This window comes from Enhydra lutris, unplaced genomic scaffold, assembly GCF_002288905.1.
Source record: "Enhydra lutris kenyoni isolate GAN:26980312 unplaced genomic scaffold, ASM228890v2 scaffoldscaffold31, whole genome shotgun sequence".
Taxonomy (NCBI): Eukaryota; Metazoa; Chordata; class Mammalia; order Carnivora; family Mustelidae; genus Enhydra; species Enhydra lutris.
The window spans coordinates 20235709-20256128 of NW_019154115.1; the positions used below are offsets into that span (position 1 = coordinate 20235709).

The 20420-nt window shown below is 38.9% G+C and overlaps 1 protein-coding gene across 3 annotated transcripts in view; it reads left to right on the top strand.

Annotated features, from left to right (window-relative positions):
- Nucleotides 1-20420, top strand: part of LOC111153163 (mitogen-activated protein kinase kinase 5) — a 267166-nt gene that overhangs the window by 114426 nt on the left and 132320 nt on the right. The window lies entirely within an intron of this gene.

Below are 20420 nucleotides of genomic sequence, written 5' to 3' on the forward strand. Positions count from 1 at the left end.
TAATGAGGTGAGAGCCCTGCATATTAATAAGCCTGCAGCTCCAGCCACGGCCATCATTACCCACATCAAACATAAATACAAGATTAACACCTGTGCCATTTCTTTGGAAGATGTGCGAATGCCCCGGCAGTAACTGCTCGCTCTTTCCCTGAGGATAAAAAATAGAAATGGAAGGGTAATGAGAATAGAGCTTAGATTAAGAAAATAAAATTGGCAATCAGGCTCGGGCAATCTTACACAAATGGAGGAGTTTATTGAAAGACAAAAACCTCGATGGTTGGTGTCCCAAGACATTTTTTGTGTATATGAACCTGGTTCATTTCATCTGCTTTCTCTAGTAGGAGAGTTTTTTTGTGTTTTTGTATTATATATAAATATACTTTTTAAATTTTTAAAAAGATTTTATTTATTAGAGAGAGAGAGAGAGAGAGAGATAACACACGTGCACACGTGCAGGAGAAGGGCAATGGGAGGCGGAGAGAATCTCAAGTAGACTCAGCACTGAGCACAGAGCCTGACAAGGGCTCGATCTGACAACCCCAAGTTCAGGACCAGAGTCAAATCAAAAGTCGGGCACTTAACCGACTGAGCCACCCAGGATTCCCCCTATGTTTATAATTTATGTTATTCTGAAGGCAAACACTGTGCAAATAGAATTGTGTTTAGAGAAACCAAGTCTTGTGGTTTCAGCATGCATGTTGGAATGTTATTTTCTGCTCCCTCCTGGCTTTACTTGTTACAAATCTGGCCTCACACAGACCTAATTGGAACTACCTTAGATTCCAAAGTTGTGTCATTAGTTCAGTCATGTAGCAACTATTATTTAATACCAGCTATGTTCCAGACACTATGTCTGTATTCCAGACACTTGGAATACATTAGTATTAAAAAAAAAGATTCCTATACTCATGGAACTCACTCTAGTAAGGGTAGAGCAGGGTTGTGAAACAGTCCATAAATAATAAACATAGTAAGAAAAGTAAATACAGTGTGTTAGAAGATGGCTAGTAATATGGAAAAAAGAAAAGCTAGGTCAGGCTTGGAGCAGCCAAAGGGTAGGTTGTAGCGTTCCCAGGGTAGGCCTCAGAAGATGAGCTTGGAGCAGAGGCTCGGAGGGGGAGAGGAGCTGGTCAAGTAGGTATATGGGAGAATAGAGCAGGAGTCACCAGGTAGGATGTGTCTGGAGTGTTCACAGAACAGCAAGGAGGCTTGTGTGTTCTGTTAGGAACTGTTGCAGGTGAGTTACAGAAGCTCAGATCAAGGAGACAGTTGTGAAGATGAGGAGAGGTAGTCAGATCCTGGGTATATTTTAATTGTAGAATCAATGGAATTTCCCAATGCATTGCTTTGTGAGTATTAAGAGAAAGAAAGGAGGTAAGGTTGCTTGAAGTTTCAGTAGTAGTTCAGTGTACTAAATAATGTTTCCTGCTACTTTTTTTTGTAATAAAAGGAAGCCCTTCACTAAAATTAAAAACAGATAATATAAGTGCCGACAAGAATATAGAGCAGAGGAAACTCTCCTGCATTGCTGGCACGGATGCAAAATGGTACAGCTGCTTCAGGAAACAGTTTCACTTTCCTGCAGCACAAGCCAGCTTGATTCACAGTTCTCCCAAACTGGAGACAGCCCAGATGTCTTGTAGATGGCACACAAATAGGCAAGCTATAGTTAATCCGTACAGTGGTGGGATACTATGTAGTAATAATAGGGAACAAACTACTGATACATGCAACAGGGACAGATGTCAAGGACTTTATGCTAGGTGAGGGAAGTCAACCTCAATGGGCCACCTCTTGTATATTCTACTTTCTCGACATTCTGGAAAAGGTAAAACTGTATGGATAGAAAATGCATGAGTGGTTGCCAAAGGGTAGAGGGCAGGTTAACTCTAAAGCTATGAGGGAATTTTGGGGAGTGTTAGAAATGTTCTGGATCTTGATTTTGGTGGTAGTTACACAATTGTACACATTTGTTGGAACACACAGATCTAGCGCACCTGGTTGGCTCAGTTGTTAAGCATCTGCCTTCGACTCGGGTCATGATTCCAGTGTCCTGGTATTGAGCCCCGTGTCAGGCTCCCTGCTCAGGGGAGATCCTGCTTCTCCCTCTCCCTCTGTGATCTCTCTGGCTTTCGCTCTCTCTCAAGTAAATAAATAAAATCTTTAAAAACAAAACAAAACATGAACACATAGATCTATACACCTGGAAAGTATGAATTTTACTACAGTAAGTCAGACTTTAAAAAATATATTAACAAAGGAAGAGACAGAAGGAACTCTCTTCTCAGCAGTGTGGTAGAAGCTGTGCTTTAGAAAGAAGATTCCCCCACCAGAAAGGCAAACCATTCATTTGAAGAGTCTCAGTGATTCTGTCATTATCACCGTACCTCATGGTCCCTGAAAAATCCTACCTGTGTTTGGTCTAACAAATCAGTAGGTTGAAAAAAAATCCCTGATGATTTAAAGGACATTGGCAATGTCAGAGAGAGAGAAACTTAGAAGTAGCTGTTGTTGTGGTCTTAGGAATTGGGATCATCTGGAAATTGGACAATATTTTCTTTCCTTAGTTAAACCATTTTTTCTCTTAGATAATAGTAAAGAACTACAAGTGTGTAATGCTGACTTGGCCCAACTTGGACAACTTAAAAAACTTAATTTCTAAGAAGGAATAAAGCTTTATTTGAATTCCCAGTTCAGTCACACTGATTGACTGCCTTGTTGTATGACCCTGGAAAGGCAGGACTCTCCTCTCTGGGCCTCAGTTTCCTCTTATATACATTGAAGGGATGGCTAGGTGATTGCTCGGTTTCTTCAAGCACCAGGATTCCATATTCTGTGATCTGGGACAGACAGAAGGATGACAGGCTTGTGAGGTAAGGGAATAAGGCTAATCAGAGAGATATATGGGAAAAGAAGGAAAAAGATCAGGAATCCCCGAGAGTAGATTATGCTTTGGAAATAATAATAGGATTAGTAAGAGAAATAATAATGAATATTTATTAAGCATTACTCTGTACAGACACTGCCCCAAGTGCTTGATTGTCTGTAGACTATTTTGTGTTCATTCAAAGTACGGACTTCCATGAAGTATGAAACTGTCTAGAACTGAAGATGAGACACTGAAATGCAAACAAATAATTGAGAATTAAAGCAGTGTGACTCAGCTAAGACAATGGGTACTTTCGGGGCACCTGGGTGGCTCAATTAGTTAAGCGTCTGCCTTCGGCTTGGGTCATGATCCTGGGGTCCTGGAATTGAGTCCCATGTCAGGTTTCCTGCTCAGTGGGGAGCCTGCTTTTTTCACTGCTCGCATTCATGCCCTCTCTCCCTCAAATAAATAAAATCTGAAAGAAAAGAAAAGAAAAGAAAAAAGAAAAAAAAATGGGTGCTTTCTAAACCAGAATGGTGTAGTAAAATTGAAAGACATCTTTAAAGGGAAATGGTTTTTCCTGCTATAAAGTATACCAAAATAAAATATTTTGACTAACAAAGAATTATAAAAAGAACATGTTGAGACACAACATGGGTGAGAAAAAAATTTTTTTTAATCTTTTTATTTTGAAATCATTATAGATTCACAGGAAGGTGCCAAAAAAAGGTACAAGAATAATGCCCATGCAAGGGCATTCTTTTTGAGGAAGGAATTTGGAAGAGAATTGGAGGCCAGTTATCCAAAAGAGTGTAGGCAGGTAAATGTTATATATATTTGTGAATGCCTTTTACATGAGATCAGTGTAAACTTCAAGATTTGAAAAAATGTTGGAATATTTGTATTACATCCCCAATTTATTTTATTGTATTTATTAAATGAGAGAAGAGGATGGGATGGTAGAAGTAAAACCTTTGAATTCCTTAGGAAAGAAATGTTAATGTCAAGGTGGCTGTGTTAATACCTTAGTGGGTAGTGAAGTTGGGATTTTTGGCAGAAACTAATTAGGGAATCATCATTTGCTGGATAAAGTGATTCTTTAGGGAAAGGATTGTTGGAAAACATCACTGTCAGTTGAAAACTGACTTGGTTAGTTTTAAGTAAGTTATGAAAATTGTGCACAAAACTTTCATAACAACCTCTTTTGTAGAGATGTACTGAGTGTATGCTTACTCATAGGTCACAGTGAGTTTTTAATCTCAGCTGTAATTTTCCTATCTGGAGGAGCAGTCACAGTTTTTGTTTTGTTTTGTTTTGTTTTGTTTTAAAGAACTGGTTAGTGTTTGAGCAACCCAGGTCACTTAGAAAGGAATCGTCCCTGGTTGGTTTTATGTTGAACATGAGAGGCTGAGACAGTCAAGGTGTGGGGGCTCCTTCCCTGAGCTCTGTGACTGTTTCAGTCTGGTGTGTCTGGAAGGGGCATTTGTGTTAAGCAAGTGCTGGTGACAGGAGCCCAGTTACCTTGGCTCCTGTTTTTAAATCCTTTAAAGAATGTCCTTTAAATGTAAAAATTAATCACATGGCAATGCCATAGTAGATCATGACTCATGAACATTTGTGGAAAAAAAAAAATAGACTTAGTCCATTAACTGAGGTAAACAAACTAGTTTAATGACTGTGGGTTGTTGGTTTTTCTCCAGCTCTGACAATCCACACAAATGAACGTCTCTACAGACTAAGCCTTCTTTCCTACATTGGTCATTCATTCTCTTTGCCTCGGGTAATCACTGGGGATTTCTGTATTTGTGGTAATGATTTTCAGAAGACAAGAAACCCCATATTACATTACTTAAAAGTATTCTTTTAAAAGAATATGTGTCTAGAATGTATAAAGAACTCTAAAAACTCAACAGTAAAAAGACGTGAAGAGACATTCCACTGAAAGAGGATATACAAATGGCAAATAAGCTCGTGAAAGGATGTTCAGCATCATTAGCCAAATTAAGACCACAATGAAATATTAGCACACACCTACCAGAATGGCTGAAACTTACAAATAGAGATAATACCAAATGCTGATGAGGATGCAGAGAAATTAGATCACTAACACATTGCTAATAGGAATATAAAATGATACAGCCCCAGTGGAAAACAATTTGGCATTTCTTAGAAATTTAGACATGCAACCACTGTCCAACCCAGTAGTTGCACTCGTAAGCATTTATCCCAAAGAAATGAAGACTTAGGTTCACATAAAAATGTGTATACAAATGTTCATAGCGGCTTTATTTATAATAGCCCGAAACTGGAACCAACCCAGATGTCCATCAGTGAGTGAATAATTAAACATTGTACATTTATACTGTGTAATACTAATCAGCAGTTAAAAGGAATCTCCAGAGCATTATGCCGAGTTAAAAAAAAAAAAAAAAAAAAGCCAGGCACAAAAAGTTAAATACAGTATGATTCCATTTTTATACTATTTTTTAAAAGAAATTTTATTTATCCATTTGAGAGAGATACAGAGACAGAGCACAAGCAGGGAGAGAGGCAGAGGGAGAGGGAAAAGCAGACTCCCAGCTGAGCTGGGAGCTCATGGGGCTCGATCCCAGGACCTGGAGATCATGACCTGAGCCAAAGGCAGATGCTTAATTGTCTGAGCCACCCAAGTGCCCCTTTATAATATTTTTTAAATGACAAAGTTACAGAAATGGAGAATAGATTGGTGGTTTCCAGGAGCTAAGGAGAATATTCAGGGGTCAGAGGAAAGTGGTAGAAAAGAGTATGGTGATGGACACGTTCTCTGTCTTGACTGTACCAGTGTCAGTACCCTGTTTGTGATATTGTACTATAGTTTTACAAGATGTTACCATGAATAGAGAGTATACAGGATGTCTCCATATTATGTCTTTAACTGCATGTGAATCTACAATGATCTCAAAATAAAAAGCTTAATTTAAAAAATATGTGATCTTTCTATAGCTGTCTGTGTGGGTAGTCTACTTAATCAGAGAGGGTTGTTCTGGACTTAGTTTTTCTTTCTCCTATGCATCTGTGATAGGATTTATCACAGCAGAGTCTTCTCTTTCAGGACAACTCTAACAGGATGAAGAACCCAGGGGAATTACTATGCAGGGCACCTCCCCCCTCCCATTCTGAAATGAGTATCCTTGGAAGCCTTAGAGGAAAGAGAAGAGATCATGTGCCATACAGAGAAGGAACACAAGCGGGAGAGGGTAGTTATTCCCCCGTCATGTCCCCTAAAGGCCTTCTACCTTGCTGCGGGTTGGGATTTAAAGTCGACTATGTGTATTCGGACTTAGAGGTTTTCTTAGTACCCTCCAAGGAGCCCCTGGCCTCTATGATGAGCTCTGTCCAACTACCTGCAGGGTGCACTCTGTGTGCCCTGCCGCATGTGTGATTCACCAAGCCCCGCAGCCAGCTCTGATCATGGCTTTGTCTTGAGGCGGACCATGAAGTTTAGCAGTTAATCAGAGGAAGACGGAGAACACTTGTGTGATGGTCATTTCTGTCGCTGAGAGGTTGAAGGCCACAGTTAGTGTGTGGTACTGATATGCCACTGCATGTTTATGAAATTAATAAATTGAATTGTAACTTTCTGGGAACAACATTTTTCTCTGAGAATTTCTTTCTGCAAGAAAAAATTGTTCTATAGTGGTATGTCGCTTCATTGGAAGTTATCCTTTGTTGCCCTTTCTAGTGTTAAAGTAAGAGATTTATCCTCAGGTGGAACACTCTGCCAGAATTTACAGCAGTTACAAGTTAGTTATACTTACAAGACCGCTCCACACCTGTTCTTTTCTCGAAGACCTAGTTTGAAGTGATCAGCCCCATGGAAATCAAGTCCATTATTTTGCCATTGGGAGTATTAAGTTCCCTCTGGACTGCGTGCAACAATATTGTTATCATTCACTGAATGCCTTTTGTCTAATACTGTATTAGATCTTCTGTGTGCATTATTTCATTTGAGCTTGGTGACAGCCTTGCAAGGTTGTCATCCCCATTTTTAGATGAAGAAACGAAGGCTCATCAGGCTAAAGAATTTCATCATAAAAAAGGCCATCAGGGGTTGGTGGTCTAATGAAGAGCTCTGGTTTTAGGTCAGACCCAGGTTTAAGTTCTGGTTCTGTCTCCTGATTCAACTTTGCTACGTGACCTTGGGTCAGTTCCTTAACCTCTCTGAGGTCACAGCACTGTGCCTGGTTCATAATAGCTGTTGTGTAGTTCAAATAACACTTCACAAGAAAAGCAGCAAAAGATTATGTGGGAATAGTTAGAACCTTCCCCAGACTTTCCTCCTTATCTTCTTTCCCATGAGAAATGGAAAAATCTAAAATAAAACATCTGAAGATCAACCAGCTATTCAGTGCCAAAGCTGGGATAATAGTCCAGCCGATAAATTCAGATGTGGTTTATCTTGTATGTAGTTCAGCTTGTTAAGGCCTAAGACTTGGGATTAGAGGGGCACCTGGGTGGCTCAGTCAGTTAAGCATCTGACTTTGGCTTAGGTCATGATCTAGGGTCTTGGGATCAAACCCCCCATCAGGCTCCTTGCTCAAAGAGGAGTCTGCTTGTCTCTCTCCCTCTCTCTCTGCCCTTCCCCCCACTTGTACATGCACACTTTCTCTCAAATAAATAAAAAAATCTTAAAAAAAAAGAATAAGACTTAAGATTGGAGACTCTAGTTGTATAGCCCTAGGCAAGTTGTTTTATTAATTTGAGCCTCAATTTACTCATCTGTAAAATGGAGCTAATGATATTTATCTCAAAGGTTATAATGAGAAATAAATGAGTTAATAACGCATATGATGATAATGCATTTAGCTCAGTGTTTGGCATATACAAGTACCACAGAGGTATTAGCCGCTAGAATTTTTATTTCTTTCCTTTTTTTTTTTCTTTTTAGGGGAAGGAGGGGCAGAGAGAGGGGGACAGAGAAAGAATCTCAAGCAGGCTCCACTCTTAGCACAGAGCCCGACACAGGGCTCAAATTTAAGAGTTGGGCGCCCAACCAACTGAGCCGCCTAGGAGCCCCTAGAATTTCTACTTCTTTTGAACAATTTACCAGAGTTCGTCTTGTGGACATGCTGCTTCAAGTCTACAATTAAAATGCATCTTATAGTTTATTTATGCATTTAATGTAATATTCCATTCCGTTTTTTCCTTTTCCTTTTTCACTGCTTTTATAGTCAGTAGGAGTCTTAGAATTCATGGTATCTTAGATGTGGGGAAGTAGGTTCTCTCAGAGCTGGGACAGGATACTTGTCCCTTCTGATTCTCAGGAACTGGTCCCTTCGCACCTGCTCTTTCTCACACACTGACCAGAATGCATACATATTGCTGGGCAGGAATCTAAAATCCGCTGTGCTAGAAGGGAACCTCTTTTACTTACTGTGAAAGGATTGAGGGAAGGCAGAAGCCGTTTTGCCCTTGGTATCAGCCTTTTTAAATGCTGCGTGTCTCTTGCCTTTCTCATACATGAAAGAGAAAACCAGGTTTGTTGCCTCCATTCTGAATGGAATCATGAGACTAGATAGTAGCTGCCATTTCAGATAGCTAATTATACTGCTTAATTTTATTTAAGGCTTTGCAAGAATATTTGGATGACCTACCCTTTATTATGCGATGGAGTGATTAGAATAACTTTTATATTGCATTGTGGCTTTCTCTTATGTGCGTCCCTGTTGTGCACAGATGAATTTGTAATGCAGAATGTCAGCAGAGTCTATATTTAATTGTACCTGCTGTTCTCATTCATTAGAATGCGGTCCCCAAGAAATAACTAGATAGATATATTAGTTGTTGTCTTTTCATAAGACAATTAAACATAATGAAAGATAAATGAAAGGAGGTTTCTGCAGCACCCTTGGAACAGTGCTAGGAGAGGGTACCAGGAGGGGAGACCTGCTAATGTGTCCTCTGGCTCCTGGCATGCAAGCAAAACCGTGTAATTGCTTTATGGAGGGAAGAAGTTGTAAAGAAGTTTATTTCTGCTTTCACTGTCATCCACAACAGAGCCACGTGCCATATTTCAAAACTGAGATCACGTTCCCTTAACAATTTTAGCCATGGCTCTTTCTAAAAGCAGCCAGCGAGGCTTGAAAGCACAGAGCAAATTAAATATTTTAGGTATAAAACATAAACGATACCAAAAAAAGAGCAGAAGTAGCAGATACCATCAGCACTTGGTAGGAATAGATCACAACAAAAAGGGAAGCCTCGATTTGTGTGGTTTTCCTTTTCTGACCAGAGAAAGCATGCAGTGGCTTGCACAAAGTCAGCATTTTCTTTGGAGCTAATCTTACCAGGAAACAGACACATAGATCCCTGTACAAAACGCATCGGGTAACTCCAGCTATAGTGTAGTGAAAGTGCTTCTATTTATCTTTTCTGAACAGCCCCCTAGGCACCCAGCCACATCGTGACCGAGGGTAGCCTCCCCCTCTGACCCGCGATTGTGTTGGGAGCGGGGTCTGGGCTGTGGGCGGTGGGGCTTTTTGTGGAGAGTGGCAGAAAGCACATGCTCTCATGGGCTCCGGTCTTTATTAGCAAGCTTCAGCCTGATGCTGTTTTTGTGGATTGTTTAATGGCTAATTGATGCAGCGTGTGTCAAGATACAGTTTCTTGCACGAGGCGGTTATGGGTGGCAACATGGGTTGTCTCAACATGATACCAATTTCCACAGTCAATTTGGTCAATTCAGTGAAAAAAAGAATGAGTCAGTCCAGCCTGAAAATCAGAGCCGTTTCTGGAGGTTATTGAGGCAACCATGGTTGGTTGACCAAATTTTTCATGTTTGAACCAGTTGTTTTCACATTTTGTTTACATAGCCTTAGTTTTGGGGGGGAAATAGTCTTACAACACACAGAAGTGACTCTTAAAAATTCATGTCTTTAAATATTTATAATCACAATCAGGCCTTCTAGTGCGTATCAGTTTTGAGAGGGAATAACCTTTTTGCCATTGGCATATAGTATGGGATCATTGTAATTAACTGATGTTTTGCATTTTGTCATCAGTAGAGTAGGAAAGTGACCACGGTGATGGGAAAGCACCGGAGACACTATGGAGAATAAGTCAAATTGTGTTTTGAGGCTGATTTTTTAAGCAGTTTTATTGATCTATAACTCACATGTCATCAAATTCCCCCATTTTAAGTTTATGATTCAGGGATTTTTAGTAAGTTATAGAATTGTACTGTTATCCCCATAATCCGTTTTGGAACATTTCCATCACCCCAGAAAAGTCCTCCTGCCCATTTGCAAACAATCCCTGCTCCCAGCCCCAGGGAACCGCTGATCTATTTTCTGATTTTATAGAATTGCCTTTTCCGGACATTTTATAAAAACAGAATCATAAAACATAATTTTTTTTTTTTTGTTTTTTTTTAGTAAACCCTATCTGTAACATGGTACTCGAACTCAGTGACCCTGCGATCAAGAGTCACATGCTCTACCAACAGAGCCAGCCAGGCGCCTTAATGTAAAAATCTTTGCTATCTCACTTCTTTCACCTAGCATAATGTTTTGGGGGTTCATCCATGTGGTACCATATGTCATCCATTCCTTTTTATTGCTGAATAATAATTTGTTGTATGGGTAGATCACATTTTATCCATCCATTTGCTAATAGACATTTGGATCATATCTAGTTTGGGGCTATTATGATAATGCTGTTACTCGTGTACAAGGCTTTATTTTGTTCTCTGTTCATATAACTCTTGAGTAGATAGGTGGGGGTGGTTAGTATCTTTCTTTAAATATTCGTAATCACAGTGAATCAGGTCATATGGTACATACCACTTTTGAGAAGAAATAACCATTTTTTTTTATTAATCCATAGTTTATGACCATGGTAGTTAACTGATGTTTCATATTTTGTTAAAAAATCGGACAGAGGGGTGCCTAGGTGGCTCAGTTGGTTAGGCATCCATCAACTCTTGATTTCAGCCCAGGTTGTGACCTCAGGGTCATGGGATCAAGCCCCACACCAGGCTTCATGCTCAGCATGGAGTCTGCTTCTCCCTCTCCCTCTGCTCCTCCCCTCTTCATGCTTTCTCTCTCACTCTCTTTCAAGTAAAATATGGGGCATCTGGGAGACTCAGTCGGTTAAGCACCTACCTTCAGCTTAGGTCATGATCCCAGGGTCTAGTATCAAGACCCACATGGGGCTCCCTGCTTAGTAGGGAGTCTGTTCCTCCCTCTCCTTCTGCTCCTCCCCCTCTGCTTGTGTTCTCTCTCTCTCAAATAAGTTTTAGAAATGAATAAATAAAATTAAAATCTCTTTAAAAGAAAAAGAGTAGGAAAGTGACCACAAGGGTTATATGGTAAGTTTATGCTTAATTTTTATTTTATTTTATTTTATTTATTTTATTTATTTGACAGACGGATCACAAGTAGGCAGAGAGGCAGGCAGAGAGAGAGAGGAGGAGGAGGCAGGCTCCCTGCCGAACAGAGAGCCCAATGCGGGACTCGATCCCAGGACCCTGAGATCATGACCCGAGCTGAAGGCAGAGGCTCTAACCACTAAGCCACCCAGGCGCCTCTATGCTTAATTTTTAAAGACATTTTCAGGCTGATTATTATTCAGTTAGAGGCTCCTGTAGATAACCATCTACTGTTATCTTATACGTGATGTGAGACCCTGTTTGTAAATTCTCTTATTCTTCTCACTTCCTGGTATCTTTCTAATCTTCCGAGTACTTCAAATTATTAAACAGAACTATATCATAACTGCCTATTATCTATATGGGATGTCACTGCTGCAATTCAGATATTCATTACATCATCAATAAAACGCCCACTTACTGTGAAATCTCACTGAAGGAGTGGGCAAATATTATGACAGGAGATTCATGTTGTGACCGGATAATTGTTAGCTCTTCTGAGATCCCAGCTGAACAGCACTTGCCATCCTGGTAGAAGACGGTCTTTAGGTAGAGCTCGTATAATGAAAGTGAACTTTATTTAGAACTGGGTCTGGTTTAGTGTGTTAGATAACCCACTTCCTGACTTTCAGGGGTGAGAGTCATTGTCATTACCAATTCTACAAAGCAATAGCTCCAGTATATGTGGTACATTCAAGTTTACAAAATGTTTCTCCCATTTATTTTATTTATTTAAAATAGCAATTTGTTGAGGTCCAGCTCTGTTATAGGCACTGCTAAGTACACAGTCCCACTCAGTTTTCCTAACCACCTTGTCAGCGTGGGAAGATCAGATACCATCTATAATCTTATATATCCTGTGCACGTGAGCACGCGCACACAGGCACACTCGCACACTTTCTGTGTCATCTCTGCTTCCTCTGAGAGGGTCTGACCAACAGATATCTATTCTGATTCCCATAAAAATCTATCTGCATAAAATGACTAAATTTTTTTCTAAAATGAAAGAAGATAAGAAATAGCTGATTTAAAAATGGGTACTTGGCATTGTACCTTTATCTCAATTTCTCCAACATGGTATTGACCTCTTGGCCAAGATAGATTAATATCAGACTCCTGCGAGTTAGAGAACACCAACACATATTTTATATCTAATGCTAAGAGAATTAGAGTTAATTTGTTTTTTTACCAAAGTGTTATGTTTTACATTCGATGAAGCTTGTTTCTTTTTAGTGGTATGAAGAGGACCTGTAATTTTACACACCTCATTTGTATTTTCTTTGAGAAAATGTCTCAGTTAAAATCAATGCCTTACTATTCATTTAAGCTCCCTTGTCTTCAATAAAACTAATTGATAAACCCTAATAATTAATGGCCTGATTAAACCAAAATGACTTACATCTGCCCTGATGATTGCCATTTATAATCAGTCACTTTAATGACTCCTCTTTTTTGCACTTTGCTTACAGAAGAAAGGTTATGGTGTTTTTAAGTGAGCTGAATAAAAAGCTATAGCCTTTCAGTTGCTGTTTGTTTTCCATAACTTGAGGCTGCAGTAAAATAAGCGTAGACACCAACTGCCCCCTTAAAAGAAACTTTTTACCTTATCTGTCATGTTTGTGGCTTGGAGTGAAGTTGAAAACAAACCAGAAGAAATCACTTTAGTATTCCTGGAGTGGTTCTCAAGAGTTGTAGAATTTGCATATTTTAAGTGAAAACTTGGAAGTAATAAGTTCAGTGGCTGCATACTGGGATTGTTGACACCTCAGATGCAAGGTGGGATATTTTATTTAGATGAAATAAAACTTAAATAGGAGGAGCCATCCTCATTCCAACATTTAAAAGAGATCCAATTTGCTTCAAATTCTGCGAAATGAATTAAGATTTAGCCTAACTAAATAAAGTCCTAATGTCATACTCTATTTCAAAAAAAGGTTTGAGGAGCACCTGCTTGGCTCAGAAGAGCATGTGACTCTTGATCTGGGGATTGTGAGTTGGAGCTCCACATTGGGTGTAGTGATTACTTAAAAAATAATAATAAATACGAAAAAATATTTGAGGCAGCTTATGATATCAGGTCAAAACAATGAACAAAAGATAAAAGACAAGAATTTTAAAATAAAGAGATATTCCCACTTCTACCCAGGAAGCAATCACTGCTACGGGATTTGTCCTCCAGCAAAAACAACTAGGAAACTGGACAAAATTTATGAAACATCTGTTTTCAGACATTAGATAATAAGCATTTCAGGACTATGCTCCCTGAGAAAAGGTAACAGATGAAGTAAGCTCTGTAATCACCCAAGCTTTCTGCCTTGACACAGTTTCTGGATTGCAGCATAGGGGGAGGGGACTCAGACAGAGCCCAAAAGTCTTACTGAGCTGAAGGGACAGAGTTTGGAGATCAGAAAAGCCAAAATGGTTAGAATTTACAGGGTAGAGCTCTAGAGAGGCAGGAATTATGCAGAGAAAGAACTCAAGAAACTATATTAGAGTGTCCTTAAGTCTTTAGCCAAATGACCAACCTCTGCATTCATAGAGTGAAGTCTTACAAAGCTAGACAAAGAACTACTGTCTGGGAAAGAATATTTCTAGGGAAGTATAAGCTAAACAATTCCTAAGCTTATACAGAGTTGGAAATTTTTTTAAATTCCAATCAACCAGTGTGGAAAGACCTTGTTGAATACATTGGAGCATTCAAGAGAAGCTTTTTAGAAGGGTCATGCTTACATTAGAGGTTACTCTAGGCTCTCCATGAATAAAGACTCTAAAATAAGCTTCAAAATGATTTGGTTATCTGCAAATAAGTTAACTACCTGCCCGTATCAAGTTCAGCACTCTTTGAAGGATTACAACTGAATTCAGAACTTAACAACATAAGATTCACAATATCTGGCATCCAAATAAGAATTAGTAGGCAAACAAGTATTTTTCTGATAATGGATGAAAGATCATAACCAAGAGGGGGAAAAAATCAATATAAACAGTACCCCTCACTCCCCACACCTGAGATAATGAACCTAGCAGATAAGGACTTAGAGCAGTTGTTATAAATATTACAAATATATTCAAGGATCTCAAGGGAAACATGAGCAATATGAGGAGAGATGAAAGTTCATAAAGAATCAAGTGGAACATCTAAAGATGAAAAATAAAGTATCTGAAATAAAAATTTCACATGATGGAATTAACATTGGAATAGACAGTACAGAAAAAAACAATCAGTGATACTGATGTTAGAAATAAAGAAAATACCCAAAAATGCTAGAACGTAAAAAGACCAATAAATAAAATATATATATTAATATATATATATATTGCACAGGCTCATTGATCTTTGGGACAGTATCAGGAAGTCTAGGGTATATGTGTAATTGGACTCTCAGAAGGAGAGGAGAGAGAAAAGGAAAAAACAAACAATTTGAAGCAATAAAGACTCCAGACTTTCCAAATTTGATGAAACTCATAAGCCTGTGGATCTAAGAAGTTCACAAACCCTAACCAGGATAAACACAAAACCATACCAAAGTGCAACAGAATAAAGAATTTAAAAACCCATGATTTAAAAGATCTTTAACATATTCAGAGAAAACAAAATATAGAATGAAGAAGAGGAAAAAGAAGGAGGGGGAAAGGAAGAATAAATAATGACAGCGGACTTCTTGTCTGAAATTATACAAACTACAAGATATGGAAAGATATCCTTAAAATGTGTGTGGGGAGGACCCTATCAATCCAAAATACTATGTTTTGTAAATATACTTTTCAAAAATAACAGCAAAATAAGACTTCTTTAGGCAAACAAAGCAGAGGAAAAAATCCTGCTTATTGCCAATAGGCCAAATGTTGAAATTATTGAAGCAAAAGGAAAATGATACCAAATGAATGATTAGCCTACACAGAGGCATAAGTAGCACTAGAAATGGTAAACATGTGGATATATATAAGTTTTTCTGACTTTTAAATTTAAAAGATTAGAGCAAAAATTAAGACAGTACAGTATGGAACTTGCAACATATGTGGAGAGAAGATCTATAATAGTAACACAAAGGATGGGAGGAATAAAATGGAAGTGTATTGTTGTAAGTTCTTACATTATAAATGAAATACCCAAATATTACTTGAAAGTAAACTGAGAAGTTAAAGAAACATACTGTCAATCCTAGAACAGCCATTTTAAAAAAGAAAAGAAAAAAGCTTCAAACAGGGGCTGGCAGAGCTTAGCTCACAGGCCCTTTGGCTCACTGCCTATTTTTATGAACAAAATTTTAATGGAACACAGCCATACCCATTAATTTATGTATTGCCTATGATTGCTTTTGCACTACAACAGCAAAATTGAGTAGTTATAACAAAAACCATATGGCCCTCAAAGCCTGAAATATGTTTTTTTACAGAACATGTCAGTCTCTGGCTTAGAAGCCCATGGTAGAGATCAGTGGAAAGATAGGTAGAACCGAACTAATCCAAAAGAAAGCAAGGAGAAAAAGAAAAGAGAAACAAAGTGCAGATGGGACAAATAGTGAGATGGTAAGATTAAACTCAGCCATATAAATAATTACGTTAAATGTAAATGGTCTAAACACTCCAGTTAAAAGCACAAATTGTCAGATACTGAAAAAAAAAACAAGACCAACTGTTGCACTATTTGGAGCATATCTACTTTGAATATTAATGACAGATACAACTTCTAAACACTGACCCAACTTATTATGGGATTCATAATATATGTAGAAAAGGCAAAACTGTAACAACAGAAACTGGTCTGTGGTTGCCCGAGGTCAGGGAGGAGTTGACTATAAAGGGGCACAGGGAACTTTCTGGGGTCACACAAATGTTTCGTATCTTGTTTGTGATGTGGATACATGGATGTATACATTTGTCAAACTCGTCAAACTGCATTCAAAATGATTGCAATAAAATTGGTGTTTTAAATGAATAAAATTGATTTTAAAAAGTAAAATAAGAGAAGTTTCTCTTCAGATATTTTTAGCTAGACAGTAGTTAAATCAGAAGCAATCCAGGAGGTTATGTTAGTCTTTTCTGAATGCTGGTCTAAAGATTGGTTAGATTGGTTTCCAATTCAGTAGGTCTGTGGTGGAATTCAAAAGTTGGCTTTTGGTTTTTGTTTTGGTTTGGTTTGGTTGTTTCTAAATGCACAACCAAGTTTGGGAGCTCTTTAGTTGCATAATTCTCATTGTTTTTATTATAAGAAGTATGCCAATTGTTCAGGAAGAGAATCCCATTTCAATTATACATAAGCAGTGTTGTTATCCTGAAATCTCATGTACTGTATTTTGGTAAAAGAATATGCCAGGGGCGCCTGGGTGGCTCAGTGAGTTAAAGCCTCTGTCTTCAGCTCAGGTCATGATCCCAGGGTCCTGGGATCCAACCCCGCATCGGGCTCTCTGCTCAGCAGGGAGCCTGCTTCCCTTCCTCTCTGCCTACTTGTGATCTCTCTCCATGTCAAATAAATAAATAAAATCTTTAAAAAAAAAAAAAAAAAGGATATGCCAGCAGGTCCCTGGCCACATTTGCCTGAGGGGCAGAGAGCAGGTCTTACTCATGTTTCTCTCCACATCACCTACCATAATATCTGGCACATGTTAATGCATCAGTAAATATTTGTTGAATAAGTGTTTTTGAATGACGATGGATTCTTTCCAGAGTGAAAAATGTCATTTAAAAATGTGTTCATTAATAGTGAAATGTATTTATTCTGAAGTATATGCCATTAAGTGGGGAAAGATTCAACTCCTTGTTGGGTCCAGATCTCTGGACGAGCACATTTCCCCATCTGTTTAGAAGAGATATCATTCATTCTAGAAGAGATATCATTCATTCACTGTTTGTTCAACAAATGTGGTTTCTTGTCAGTACCAGACACCATTCTAGATACAGTAGCTAACACAACAGATAAGTCCCTGTATTTGCGGAGGTTCCCTTTAACAGTGGAGGACAAGACAACAGATTTACACATACATCTGTGATGGGAGGGTATTGCTGTTCCCACTGGGTGACTGGGGAAAGCTTCTCTTAAGAAGATTACATTTGAGTAGAAACCTAAAAGAAATGAAGGAGCAAGCTATATATATATATATAGCTCCCATATATATATATATATATATATATATGGGAGCAGAGTATTCCAGGGCATGGAACGCTGAGGAAGGAGCATGTCTCGCAAGGAAGGCAGTGAAATGAAGCTGACTAGGCAGAGAAAGGAATAGGAAGGGTGTGAGCCCAGGGCTAATGGGAACCAGCTCAGAGATGGCCTCACAGACTATCATGAGGGCTGTGTTTTGTGCTGAGCTGGGAAGCCCTTGGTTTTAGGCAGAAAAATGACATTGTCTGATTTAGTTTTCCAAGGATCACTTTCAAAAATTTTTTTAAATAAATAAAAGGATCACGTTAACCACTGTGTTCAACAGAGACTGTATAGAGGAAGCATAAATACAAGGAGACCAGTTCGGTAGCCTTGTTGAGGAATGTGTCCATATGGTCTGACAAAAATGCCTCCTCGTGAACATTAAATTGTTTTTATCGTTCTATTTACTGCACTTGGGGAATTACCTTCTTTTAGCTAGTATTTTACTGAAATACAGCTAAAGTTGGCTGCAGCAACAACAAATTCTTTCCTAAATAGATCAAAATATTCCACTTTTTGTTTATAACAGTTTTGTTGATTATCAATAGATAATAATACTTTATATTTATGGAGTGTTTGGCCTCTTAAAAACAATTTTACATTGGTTATCTCATCTAATCCTTACCATTCTTCAATATTGACACAGTAGCTATTATTGTCTCCCTGCAAAGGTAGAAACGAAAACATCATCTGCCACGTTAAATTCACATGCCAAGTTTGTGGCTGGGCCAAAAAGACAAAAATGCAGGTCCTCTGTCTCCTAGCCTAAATCCATTGTTTTTGTTTAAAGGGGTCTGTTATGTTCAAATGCTATCTCAAGATATTACTGGGAAGGAGGGTTACTTATATTAGCAAAGTTAGTGTATTGTTTAAAAAGCCATTAACCAGTGAGCAAGGTACTGTTGTCAGAAACATACACCCAAAGATGTGTGAAGCATATTCCTGCCCTGTGAACTTACTACTTGGTGTGGAAATACCTACACCAGTAAATAAGGTAGATAACTCTGGTCAAACCGTGTGGCATACTTAGTCCCAAACAAATGGCACAGACAGTAAATGCTTTAGCAGTTCAGAGGAAGCCAGGACTCGGTTGGCCTGAGTAGCTAAGGCCATAGGGAGGTGGGGTACTTGAGTGAAGTATAGGATTCATTCAGGAAATATTGAGGAAGGGGTTCTCAACCTGGGGGCGGGCAGGAGGGAGAGAGGAACACACAGCATGAACAAAGGCTTGGTGATGGAGTGTTCTGTTTCTTCTGACACCATGATTAAGACAGCCCAGGTGTAATACAAAGGATGTGGGGAAGAGTGGGTTTTTGCTGCTTTCATAGACGAAGTGTTCCCTGGGAAGAACTAGGCTGAGAGGTGAATGTGCAAAAGTCACAGAGCAGGCTTGCATGTAAGTTAAGATCTTGGAGAGCTGAAAAATGCAATGAAGTTCTTATTTACACCTTGCCTTTTAGAGTATAAGTTAGCAATTCTGATGTTTTATGGCTCCTCTCTCTATTGATCCACCTAAGTCAAAAGTGTATCTGATTAAAGCTAAAGATGTGTTAATTTGGGTGTAGCTTGTGATTTCCAGGCAGCTCCTTCTTCTGGGAGCTCAAAATATTTGTTCATTAACTGTCTCCATCTGATGTGGTGGCTTAAGAGTGGTTTAAAGCTGTCGATATATAAAAGAGCAGGTTGTCCAAAAGAAAAATACTTAAAATTGAGGGCCTCTAATGAGAATTGGATTTGGAAAATAAGACCAGCCTATGTGGAGCCAGCATTTCTTTCAGTTCCCTGGACAGTCTCTACCACAGCTGTCTATGAAACGTATATATGGGGCCAACTCAGAGTTCACATTTAGGTTGGCAGAGGTCAGGGACTATTGTACTTCCTTAACTAGGGGAGAAATGATGTAGTAAACATGGTAATTTTCATATGGGCATAGTATAAGATTTATAATTCAAATTGAGGAAAGTTGGAGGCAGAGAGACTAGCTGGTAGAAGAACGTACACCAGCCTACACATCGTAACTTGTATTCAGAGAGTGCCCCTAAAGGGAGGATAGAGTATGTCTTGTGTGAAGGGCAGGCTTCCAAGACCTGTTCTATAGCCGACCCCTGATCACTGAAACAGAATGATCAACATTAAATCGTACTTTGTGTGTCTGGTTTCCATTCATTTAGTCTCTCATCTGTTCAACAAATATTTATTAAGCACATACTACAGCCCTGAAACTCTTCTAGGGGCTGGGAATATAGTAGTCAGTGAAAGAAAGTTCTTCGTCAGTCAGGCAACATGAAATGAGCGCGTGTACGCGAAAGTGCCTGGCACATCGCCTGTCACATAGGAAGTAGACTTCAGTAATTGTTGGTTACTGAGTTTGAACTTGAAGTTTGAATTAAGTACCTGCTATTGGCAAGATTCTTTGTTGGGGTTACCTTTTGTGAAGTGGAGGGTCAGGGTGGACTGACTCACATGTTTTTTTAATGTCACATGAAAAAATTGAGTCTCTTGCTCCATTTTGGGGTAATTCAGGTCACATGGTATATTAAATATAACAAGTTGTCCATTCGAGACCACTTTTGCCATTGAAGATGAAACGTTGAAGCAGGTGCTACTCTGTACCATCGACAGTAGTGTGCTCTTGTCCTGCTGGGATGGTTTTGGTGGGCTCCCTGAATTCCTGAAATGGCTCATTGCTGTCACTGACAATGCTTCGCAGAAACCCTTTGTGTCATTATTTAGCAACTGACTTCCTTGGCAAAAGCTATGTCACTTCTTTTGTTAACTCTAACAGCAGTCAAAAGGGATGTAAGGGAAGAGAAGGAGAAATTAAACAAAGATCGATACGTGCATATATGCACACACATCCACATGCCTTTTAGACCAATTTCTGAGTGTTATCTGAAATAGCATTTGTCACCTAAAACCAGGAGATAACAAGACTACGTTCTTTTGTCATTGCTTCATTCAGATATGACCTGTTACCAGCAACATAGGAATGATTT